This window comes from Topomyia yanbarensis, chromosome 2, assembly GCF_030247195.1.
Source record: "Topomyia yanbarensis strain Yona2022 chromosome 2, ASM3024719v1, whole genome shotgun sequence".
NCBI lineage: Eukaryota > Metazoa > Arthropoda > Insecta > Diptera > Culicidae > Topomyia > Topomyia yanbarensis.
In genome coordinates, this window is record NC_080671.1 from 179,309,528 (window position 1) to 179,319,647 (window position 10,120).

At 36.4% G+C, this 10,120-nt stretch overlaps 1 protein-coding gene across 5 annotated transcripts in view; it reads right to left on the minus strand.

Annotated features, from left to right (window-relative positions):
* LOC131682267 (aquaporin AQPAe.a) overlaps window positions 1–9,782 on the minus strand; it is a 176,597-nt gene extending 166,815 nt beyond the window's left edge. Inside the window, exon 1 of one of the 5 annotated variants that reach the window (XM_058963632.1) lies at window positions 9,477–9,782. The gene's annotated coding sequence lies outside the window, so the exon portion shown is untranslated. Of the gene's footprint in view, window positions 1–8,746; window positions 8,899–8,937; window positions 9,109–9,157; window positions 9,453–9,476 lie in introns of those variants that run through there. The other 4 variants (XM_058963629.1, XM_058963628.1, XM_058963634.1 and 1 more) reach the window with 4 other exon arrangements.
* Window positions 9,783–10,120: the final 338 nt, after the last annotated feature.

The following is a 10,120-nucleotide window of genomic DNA, read 5'->3' on the forward strand; positions in this document are numbered from 1 at the left end:
GACTCAAATGGATATGATTACAATAGAAATTTGACTAGAATAAGCCTAACACCGTTGTTACAAAACAATCTCAAATGTATTTAGGTACGGATAACACACATTTGCTTTGATTTGTTCTTACATATATTCGACATTACAATTGTCAAAGAAGAAAATATTGGCCTAGAAGAGCAGCTCATGACATAAAGAATGGAAAATTTTATTATTGCGATCTTGTACATTGAATGAATATACAAATATTACAGCTTCTCCAATAATTTGTTGCTATCAAAGATATAATTTCGGAAACTGTCTGATGAGAACGAGACACTTTCACTCAATCAAGTGCAATCTGATCTGATGAAACCAATCAGAATACGAGGTTTCGGTAAGTGGTACAAAATCACTGCAGGTAGCATTTTCCGAAGTGTCAACGTAAAATCGTACTGGTACCCGAGCAAAGTCAGACATCAAAATTACCGAAAAATGAAATATCATTCTGATGGCAGCATCAAATTAAAACCTCAAGGGGGTATTCTGGTTGTGCAATTTCACAAAATCGATTTTTTTACATATTTGAAATCTGTATGTTACTACAGATGTGCTTTATAAACGATGTTTCTATGGGCCTGGCATAGAGGTAATCGACCGTAAGTTTCATTAATCATATTTTATTTAAACTATTATCTTGCGTCTTCCCAAAAGCCGTGTTTTCGTTAGTGTTGACAAGCTCCTGTCTAAAATATTTAGGATATGGGGTGTTTATGAGTTGTCATTTATTCAGCAGAAGTGTCGCTATGACGTGACACAAGCTTTATGTGATTTTTTACGGCCTTTTTAGGTGAAAAACCTGGTTTATAATTTTACGAAATATTTATTTGTTAAAAAACCGATTTAATCCACCTAGCAGTGAGATGAGACATTTCTTACACATTTCACTATTGGATTAGTTTGCAGAACTCACGAGAAGTAGACACCCAACTAGAGGTGGGACCAAAACAGTTTCTATTCTTGCACGAATAAAACCTCGAATAAACTGAATAAATTATAGAAATCAACAAAACGACCGAAATAAAAAAGTAAAGCAAAAAATAAAACAATAGGTTTTTAAATTCAAAAAATGAGTAGAAAAATTAATGTAAATCAAAATAATAATATACACGAATTAAATTAGATTAGGTTATTATATCAAAATTAAGATTATATTTAGAAATAGTTATGAGATTAATAGAATAAATTGAATCATACTAACAAATTGAATGAAACAAAACGAATGACTGAACATGAAATGCATAAAATTAAAGATATGAATCAAATGAATCAAATGAATCAAATGAATCAAAAGAATCAAATGAATTAAATGAAACAAATGAATCAAATGAATCATATGAATCAAATAAATCAAATGAAGCAAATGAATCAAATGAATCAAATGAATCTAATGAATCAAATGAATGAAATAAATCAAATGAATCAAATGAATCAAATGAATCAAATGAATCAAATGAATCAAATGAATCAAATGAATCAAATGAATCAAATGAATCAAATGAATCAAATGAATCAAATGAATGAAATAAATCAAATGAATCAAATGAATCAAATGAATCAAATTAATCAAATGACTCAAATGAATCAAATGAATCAAATGAATCAAATGAATCAAATGAATCAAATGAATCAAATGAATCAAATGAATCAAATGAATCAAATGAATCAAATGAATCAAATGAATCATATGAATCAAATGAATCATATGAATCAAATGAATCACTTGAATGAAATTAATCAAATGAATCAAATGAATCAAATTGATTCTATTCATCCCGTGAATACAATGAATCAAATTAAAGAAATGAATCAAATGAATAAAAAGAATGGATGAACAAAATGAATAAAGTAAAAAGAAGAAAATGAGCAGAATTAAATGCATTGATTAAAATGAAAAATATAACAATGGTAAAAGGTTACAAATTAATATAAAGAAACAAATTGAATCAAATAAATTATGTGGATGAAATGATTAAAACTGAAAAAGTAGTCAGATTATTAAAATGAAGAAACTGAACAAAATGAATAAACTGGAAAAAATGAATAAAATGCATACAATGAAAACAATCAATAAAATATGTTAAATGAATGATATGAGTAAAATGCACAAAAAGAATAAACTGATCAGAGTGAATCCAAAGAATGAAACGAATAAAATAAGTAAAATGAACACAGATGAACATAACGAATAAAAAGATGCGGGATGAAATAATTAATTAAAATGAAATGGTCATATATTGGAAGCTAAAAACATTTTTGAATAACAAAAATGAATAAACCGGATTGTACAAATTTGAGAACCATTGCATCAGAAAGTTTTGAAATGTTTTTGAAAAGCCCATCTTCTGAGAAAAGGCTAATAAATATGCAATGGACTTTCTAGGGCTTCCATCTTTTTTTGGTTTTATTTTTTTTGTTTTCATGCTTCTTTACTTGACGGCGTCGTTTTAAGATTATCTGGTGTTTCTACTTTATTGTTGGACCTTAATTAGTTATCAGGAACCTGGAACGTTCAATTTGCATTAGAATTCGAAGTTTACTTTTTGGTCACATATTCCCGAAAAAAAGATTTATGTACAGAATAGAATTTACTGGTCCAGTAGTTTAATGCGTAATTGAATATAGTAAAGTGAGACAAGGTCACATGTGCTTTCAAGCCGCTTGAACAGAGAACGACAGGGAGAACGCGATTCGTGAATGAGACAGGTGGATATTTCAAAGTTTTTATTTGCATTGAAGTAAATAGTGTGAAATGTCTAGGCTATGTCGATAGCATAAAAGCAGTGCAAGTTGATTGCAATGCAGTCTCTCTCCATTCATCATATTGTTTCGTTCGGAATTCTCGTGCAGGAAATATGGATAAATAAGTCCTATACAGACCAATACTTTGAAAAAGAAATGGTTCAAACTACTCAGTATATCCAGATATGGACGACGATAAGTTAGAAGACACATTGTAGTTGCATCCCCTATCGAGAGTGGGTACTTTGGGAGACTTCTTTTCCTGGATCTAATTTGTGGATATTTTTGGTCTTTGATCCGTTATTTTTCATGAAAGTTCGTACCAATACAACGAATGTGCAGCTGATACAACTCATGGTACATTCGCCTGCGCAACGTTCCGTCTTCCATCTGCACGCCACCATAGATGGTACGCAACACTTTTCGTTCGAAAACTCCAAGAGCGCGTTGGTCCTCCACGAGCATAGTCCAGGTCTCGTGGCCGTAGAGGACCACTGATCTAATCAGCGTCTTGAAGATAATCAATTTCGTGCGGCTGCGAAGTTTGTTCGACCGGAGCGTCCTCCGGAGTCCAAAATAAGCAGGGTTTCCCGCTAAGATCCATCTCTGAATTTCTCTGCTGTTATCATTGTCGTCTGTTACCAGTGAGCCCAAATACATGAATTCGTCGACCATCTCGATTTTGTCACCGTCAATCCGAACTCGGGTGAGAGGTTCACATTGTCGTCTTAAGAACCTCTTCCTCTCATGTATTTTGTCTTCGAAACGTTAATGGCAAGTCCAATCCTGCTGGCTTCAGCTTTCAGTCTTTGAACATATATTTCATTCAAAATTCTCTTTTGAAAATTTTCATCGTCAAACTTTCATATTACCCAGTTAAGCCAAATATTTTTCTGATATAGCCATGAATTTCCTTAATTATAGTGTAGATATAGGCTTTGAATACAATTGAATTAAAGTTGAGTTGATGTAGCAGCAGACAAAATCAGTTTTATTTTCTCAAACCTTCGCAATTACAATTAATAAATATTTCAGAAGAATTTATCACATAACTTAGAAATGGATACAGAAATAGCTAGATAGATGCGATAGAAGAGAGACAGAGAGAAAGAGAGAGAGATGGGGGGGAGCGTGTGAGGAATGGCAAATGTTGGTTAATGCAGTGACATTTTCATAGGTATATTATTATGATATATTGATTCTTACATTCTTATCATAAATAATGTAAGTAGTAATTTTTGCGCCATAACCAGTATAACCCAAATCTTGCAAAACAGCTAAATTTTCGCTAGATTTTTGGGCTTCAAACATACAGTTGCTTTCGGTGACGCCACAAGTATAATTATATTAGAAATCTTTTATCTCACTACTAGGTGAATTGATTGTTGATCTGTGTATTGATATATCATCCAACAATTACCTCATGATTGAACGCAATGCCTAATCCAAGGAATAAATACTAGAACTCACTGTTTCTTTATCAACACATTATTTTGTCTTTGAAGTGAACTTATATATTGATTTTTGAGAAATAGTTAATTTATTACAAAGGTAATTCACAAAATGTTCTCAACATCGAATTCCTTGAATCACGTAGATGTGTTTTCATACCCCGATATTCAATATCGGTTTAGTTTTGCCCCTAAGACACCAGTAAAACAATACGCTGTATGAAACAATCTCATTTTTAGGTAATGGAAATTGATAAGCGAGGACTAAAAATACAAAATGTTTAATATCTCCGCCGCTCGTGCACGGATTTAGACAATCTATAGCTTGTTAGAAAGGTATTTTTACAAGCTTTCTTGTTATGTGCAGTTTGTGTTCGAAAGTTATTTGCAAAAAACCTGCTGTGTTTTCACAAAATCACCCATATCTCCGAAAGTAAACAACATATCGAAAATCAAAAATAATAGTGTCAAATGGCAACGTCAGGCCTTTCATTTGAAACTAATTTCATTAAGATCGGTTCAGCAATTGCTGAGATAATTACATGACATTTTGTACATACATACATACACACATACACACACACATAGAGACATTGTCTCAATTTGTCGCGCTGAGTCGATTGGTATATGAGACTCGGCCCTCCGGGCCTCGGAAAAAGTTTTTAAAGTTTGAGCGAATCCTATACATTTTTTTTGTAAGAAATGTAAAACCTCGTGTCGGGCTATAGCCAATAGAATAACAATCATGGAAATCCCGCTCTTTTCCAGTTTCAACTACTGAAACCGGAGAAAGCTTGGCACAAAGTCGGGTGCATTTTTTGCGGAGTCACGGTTACAAGCGTTGCAAAGTCTAGATTATACATAAATAAATACTTCAAATTTCAAGATTGTAATAAGAAGAGTTGACTAACAAATAAAAAAACACAATAAAATAGTAGCTTCTTTGTAATCTATTCTGAAAAAAACGCTCGAAATTCGGGCTCACAACCAGAAGATACCTTTAATTTGATTTCAAGTAATGTTTGTCAAATAAGAAATCGACAATTGGTTGCATTCTGTTGTGTATATTTGTTTGTTTATACACTATTTTACATATTAACTTACGTTGCACGAAAGTTATCGTCGATGATGAATCTATTTTTGGTGAGTGAAACGAAATGTTTCTTTTTTTTATTTCGATTATAGAGGTTTTAACCTTAAGGTCATTCCCCACCCCCATGTTTCGTTTGTTCAACTAAATGTGAGTATATAGTACGAACATTTCGTTTCGTTTCGTGCTCATTGAATGTTTACGAAGTGAATTTATTCTATATTGTGCTTCAACATTGAATGGCGACGAAATGTTCGCCACAATTTTTTTGGGTCTATTTTCAAAATGGTTACTAAAATCGGTTATCGGCATCCCATTTTTTGTGGCAAATGCTGAATTCGCTATTGGGTTATAGTGTGAGAGGTCACCATTGTGCCCGGAGTGTAAGAACGTCGAGGAGACACCGGAGCATGTGGTCTTCGAATGTCCGAGGTTTGAAGCAACGTGCAGGGATCTACTAAAAACGGGATAATGTAGCGTACAGAATAACCAGCGATATAAAGACGCTGAAGGCAGTCAATAGATATAGATCATGACCATCTTACAGCGGAAACGGCATGATGAACGTCAAGCAACGGTTTCGGGAAAGCAATCACCACTGAGCACTACTCGAGTAAACTGCCACAGAGCACCGAGCATGGGTCATCGAAACACCAGCGAACCGGCTCCATCCAGAATCGCCAGACCAACCATGGCACCCCACCGGTTATTCCGATAGCAAAAACTAAAGATGAATCGGTAATAGGGAAAAATTTTTCACCAGGGAACTCTCCGTCAGCGTAAGCTAGATTCACCGCTGGGGACTAGACTAAATAGACCGCAGCGAGACACCACCAGTCGCGGGTAATCGGGGCACCAGTGAACCGGACGCCGCACAGTGGCCAGGCTGGCCAAAACCTCAAAAAATTATTTTTGAAATATTGATATTTTATATTTTTGCTAAGTTTCTCATGTATATTCAAAATTTTATGATCATTGGATAAGAACACGATTTTTAACATGAGTTCAAACGTAGCAACGTCCGGACTTTTTAATGATTTTTATTTCCGAAACCACCATTGCTCTGTTCACTTCAAATGCATGCTGCTCTTTTGATTCTGGTCCATTTCATTGTGTAGATGAACGAAAGAACTTGGTTAGTGAATAAAATATATTTGGTAAATTTGTTTTGAACTATGACTTTTTAGTTTAAATATGTTTGAGGTTGTCAGATCAAAAATACTTTTTTCACTAATGTATTCTGTACAAGTTTCGGAATCATTTCGGAACGGTCACATAGTATATATTCTATGGGAAATAACCTCTACTTTTCGAATATCATGGTCCCGTTCTGCGCCTAGGTGCATAAAAATGTTTAAGGAGATTTTGAAGTTTTGTTGCTGATATGGAGACGCATGGTGGTTTGTGTAAAATAGTTAGACAATCTACAGTAAACCAACACGTTATACAATGGATTTAAAGTAGTGTTCTTCATTTTTTATGATATTGCTAACATTGGTGAACAGTAACGGAAAATCTATCATGAAAACGGGATCATAGTTATAAGAAAGTTTCAATGACACTGTATGGAAAAATGCATTTAATATTTTACAACTTTTGACATCAAAAATGAGCTCAGCACCTCAAAATTAGCTTAAATTGTGATTTTCAGCTAAATTAGGTAACATTTGAGGTTTTGTCCGACTTTTGTTTGAAGACCCGCCACTGTGCGCCGCGTCATCGGAATCGCCGAACTGACCTTGGCAGCTAGCTGTTTGGCTCGGTTTCGGGGGAACTTCTCTTGCCGGGGAACTCTCCGTCGGAGTAGGTCAGGTCCATCGTCAGGGACTAGACCGAGATGTTCGCGAACAAGTCGGGGGGTTTAATGACGCATCAAGGACGTACCAAAAAAAAACTAAAGGCCTTAAAGGAGTTGCGGTGCTAAATGGCACTGGACACGGAGCCAAAGGGCTCGAGAAGTTTTGGTACAGAAACCAAAGGAGAATCGGTATCGGGAGAACTTCTTTCGCCGGGCAACTCTCCGTCAGCGTACAGTCGGATTCACCGCCGGGAACTAGACTCAGTTGACCGCGACGAGACACCACCAGTTGCGCTGGGGCTCCAGCAAACCGGACGCCCTACCTAACCGGACCGTACTAACCTCGGCACCTGGCTGGTTGGCTCACTTTCGAAATTCTCTCGCCGGGGAACTCTTCGTCGGAGTAGGCTAGATCCATCGTCGGGGACTAGACCGAGTAGTTTGCAAACAGATAGCGATCATAGTGATAATGTTTCCCTTGACAGGAGAAAAATAACTTTAAGTAAGAATTATCAATCAGTAAATCAATCGTCATATATTTTTGTGGAATTATTTGTTTGTTTGCTAGTTTGTTTATTTGGGCTTTAACCCCAAGGGTCATTCGCCTTATTGAATTATTTGTTTAGAAAACTAGAATACATTAATCAGTGTTTATGATTCAGTTATATACTTCTCGTATAAATTAGCAATGGTTTATCGCATACAACATGTTTCTATGTGATCATTAGAAAAACATTATGAAAAAATATTCAAAATTGACCATGCTGTTAAAGCGTTTGCGGTAATCGTGTCATCAACGTTTTTACAGGAATTAGTCCTTAATATAATAGCAAAGTTTCATCTTCATAACGTGCTAAATCTGACAGATTTTTATTAAGTAGAAGCTTTTAGGATTCTTTGTTCAATTTAATCTAAACAATTAAATTTGTGCGATTTTGCTTTTTGTGTGAAAAACAAAAACCTTTATACCAAAACGTTGATACCAAACCAAGCAATATTGAACAATCCGAAAGATAAGTAACACTGGTAGAATTTCTAACCAGAACATGCTTCTTTGTTAAAACTAAACTCGACCTCGATATTTGTATGTAGATATTTAAACAGCGACAGATTGTTGTTCCAGCTTCAGCAGCTTATAAAACTACTTTACAATTTCGCGATACACCATAGTTTCACCAGGAAGTCACCGAAACAATTTCGCCAGTTTCGCTCTTCAAACCAAACATGATCACTCCCAATTTGGCCTGACTGGCGGAATGTTAGCCATTCGGGAAGTTAGTCAAAGTTTGATTGATTATTTACCGATAAAAACATATATATGACACCGAACATCACCCTTTGATCGATCAACAGTTCCTTGTTACACTCAATGCTCAAACCTGAACTTGCAACAATCACGTGGTCATTCTCTCGCTAATCGCATATCTTCACGACAGTACAACCATACCAGCACCAGCCACTCACAAGCGCTTCGCTACAGTTTGAATGTCAGCTACGTCAACCATGCACAATACAGCAACTATTCCGATATCATCCGTTGGCCTACGTGTACCTTCGGTACTGCTACAAAATCAAAGCACAGAGCACATCAAACAAAGTAAAACAACCAAATGTCATCCAACTATAATTGATCACCCAGAAAATCGCCAAGTTCACAACACTTAAGACCCCCTGTCGCTGCCAATGGGGCAATGTTAGCACGTATCTTCCCCTCGAAAAACTCGATACTTTTGAGCTATGACCGACATGGGAACGTCACTTGTTCCGGTACTGTTATTTGATAAGAAACCCTCCAGTACTGTCCATATGAACAATATATCGCTCACACTATGCTTGTTGGAACGTTATCACTCGTCAGATGTCAGTGGCACTGTTTGGACACTTTCCTTTTCGCGGATCTTCAACATCACTGAAGTACGCGAATCACGTCTTGGCTTATCGCAAGATCAACGTTTTCAGCGATGCTATCACACACGACGTGCGTTCATCTGACTAATTTATGATAGCTTCCTAATAGATTTTACAAGCCGCTTGTTTTATAATCACCTTTTTTGTTTCAACTAGCAACCGTTTTGTTTGCTTTAAAGAAAAAAAAAAGTGTCCAGTCTACACTGTTTGTTGATTAGGTAAACTTTGATTAAACCTAAACTCAATAAAACTGCCCACTTTGTACCGGTCGATTATTCAGAAAATGCAAATAATTAGAATTACCGAAAATCTTTCCACCGCCAAGAAAATCAAACAAACTATCTAAACCATACACTGTATCCAGATCGATTTGGATGAGAAAAATCCACGAGTATTGTAGTCCGCAACAACCAAAGTTTAAATGACAAATATCTGTAACGTACGAAACCAAATATACCTCGAAGGGTTAGTTCGCCAGCTATCGAGAGACTCTCGCGCGCGCCAAAGTCTCACCAGATGCAGAGCCGCTCAACGGTGTGCGAGGAACAGGATGGATGCTTGGTAATTCTGTTTTGGTCGCTGATTCGCGCGCACGCTTTTCCTCTGTGCTCGCTACAGCAGGCGATCTGGTTGGGGCGCACTTTTGCCAACCAGCAACCGTCGTCGGTGTTGTTGAAGCTAGCAGCCAGAGGCACGGAGCCAAGCAGTAGTTTAAAAATTCTCACTCACTGGCGCTGCCCCCAAAAGCAGCACGATGCTTCCACTATACCGGACGGCCGCGATGCGAATACTCTCACTTCGCTTCACAGGCCCGCACCGAACGCACTGCACTGATTTTACTGCTTCTTTGGCGCGCAGAACTATGGGATGAGTATCATTCAAGTGGGCATAATGCTTTGCTTCGCAACCATCCGATTTGCGAATTTTATTCACGCTATACACTTGTACAGAATTTGGGACTGATTGTCCGCATTATATTTATTTTAAATGTCACTCTTCATCTGCAACTATGCTCTAAATTTCTTATACATCAATTTTTGTTGCTCATTTAATTGTAATTAAGGAATTATTTTTCTATCTTTACTCACTTTCCACCAGCTT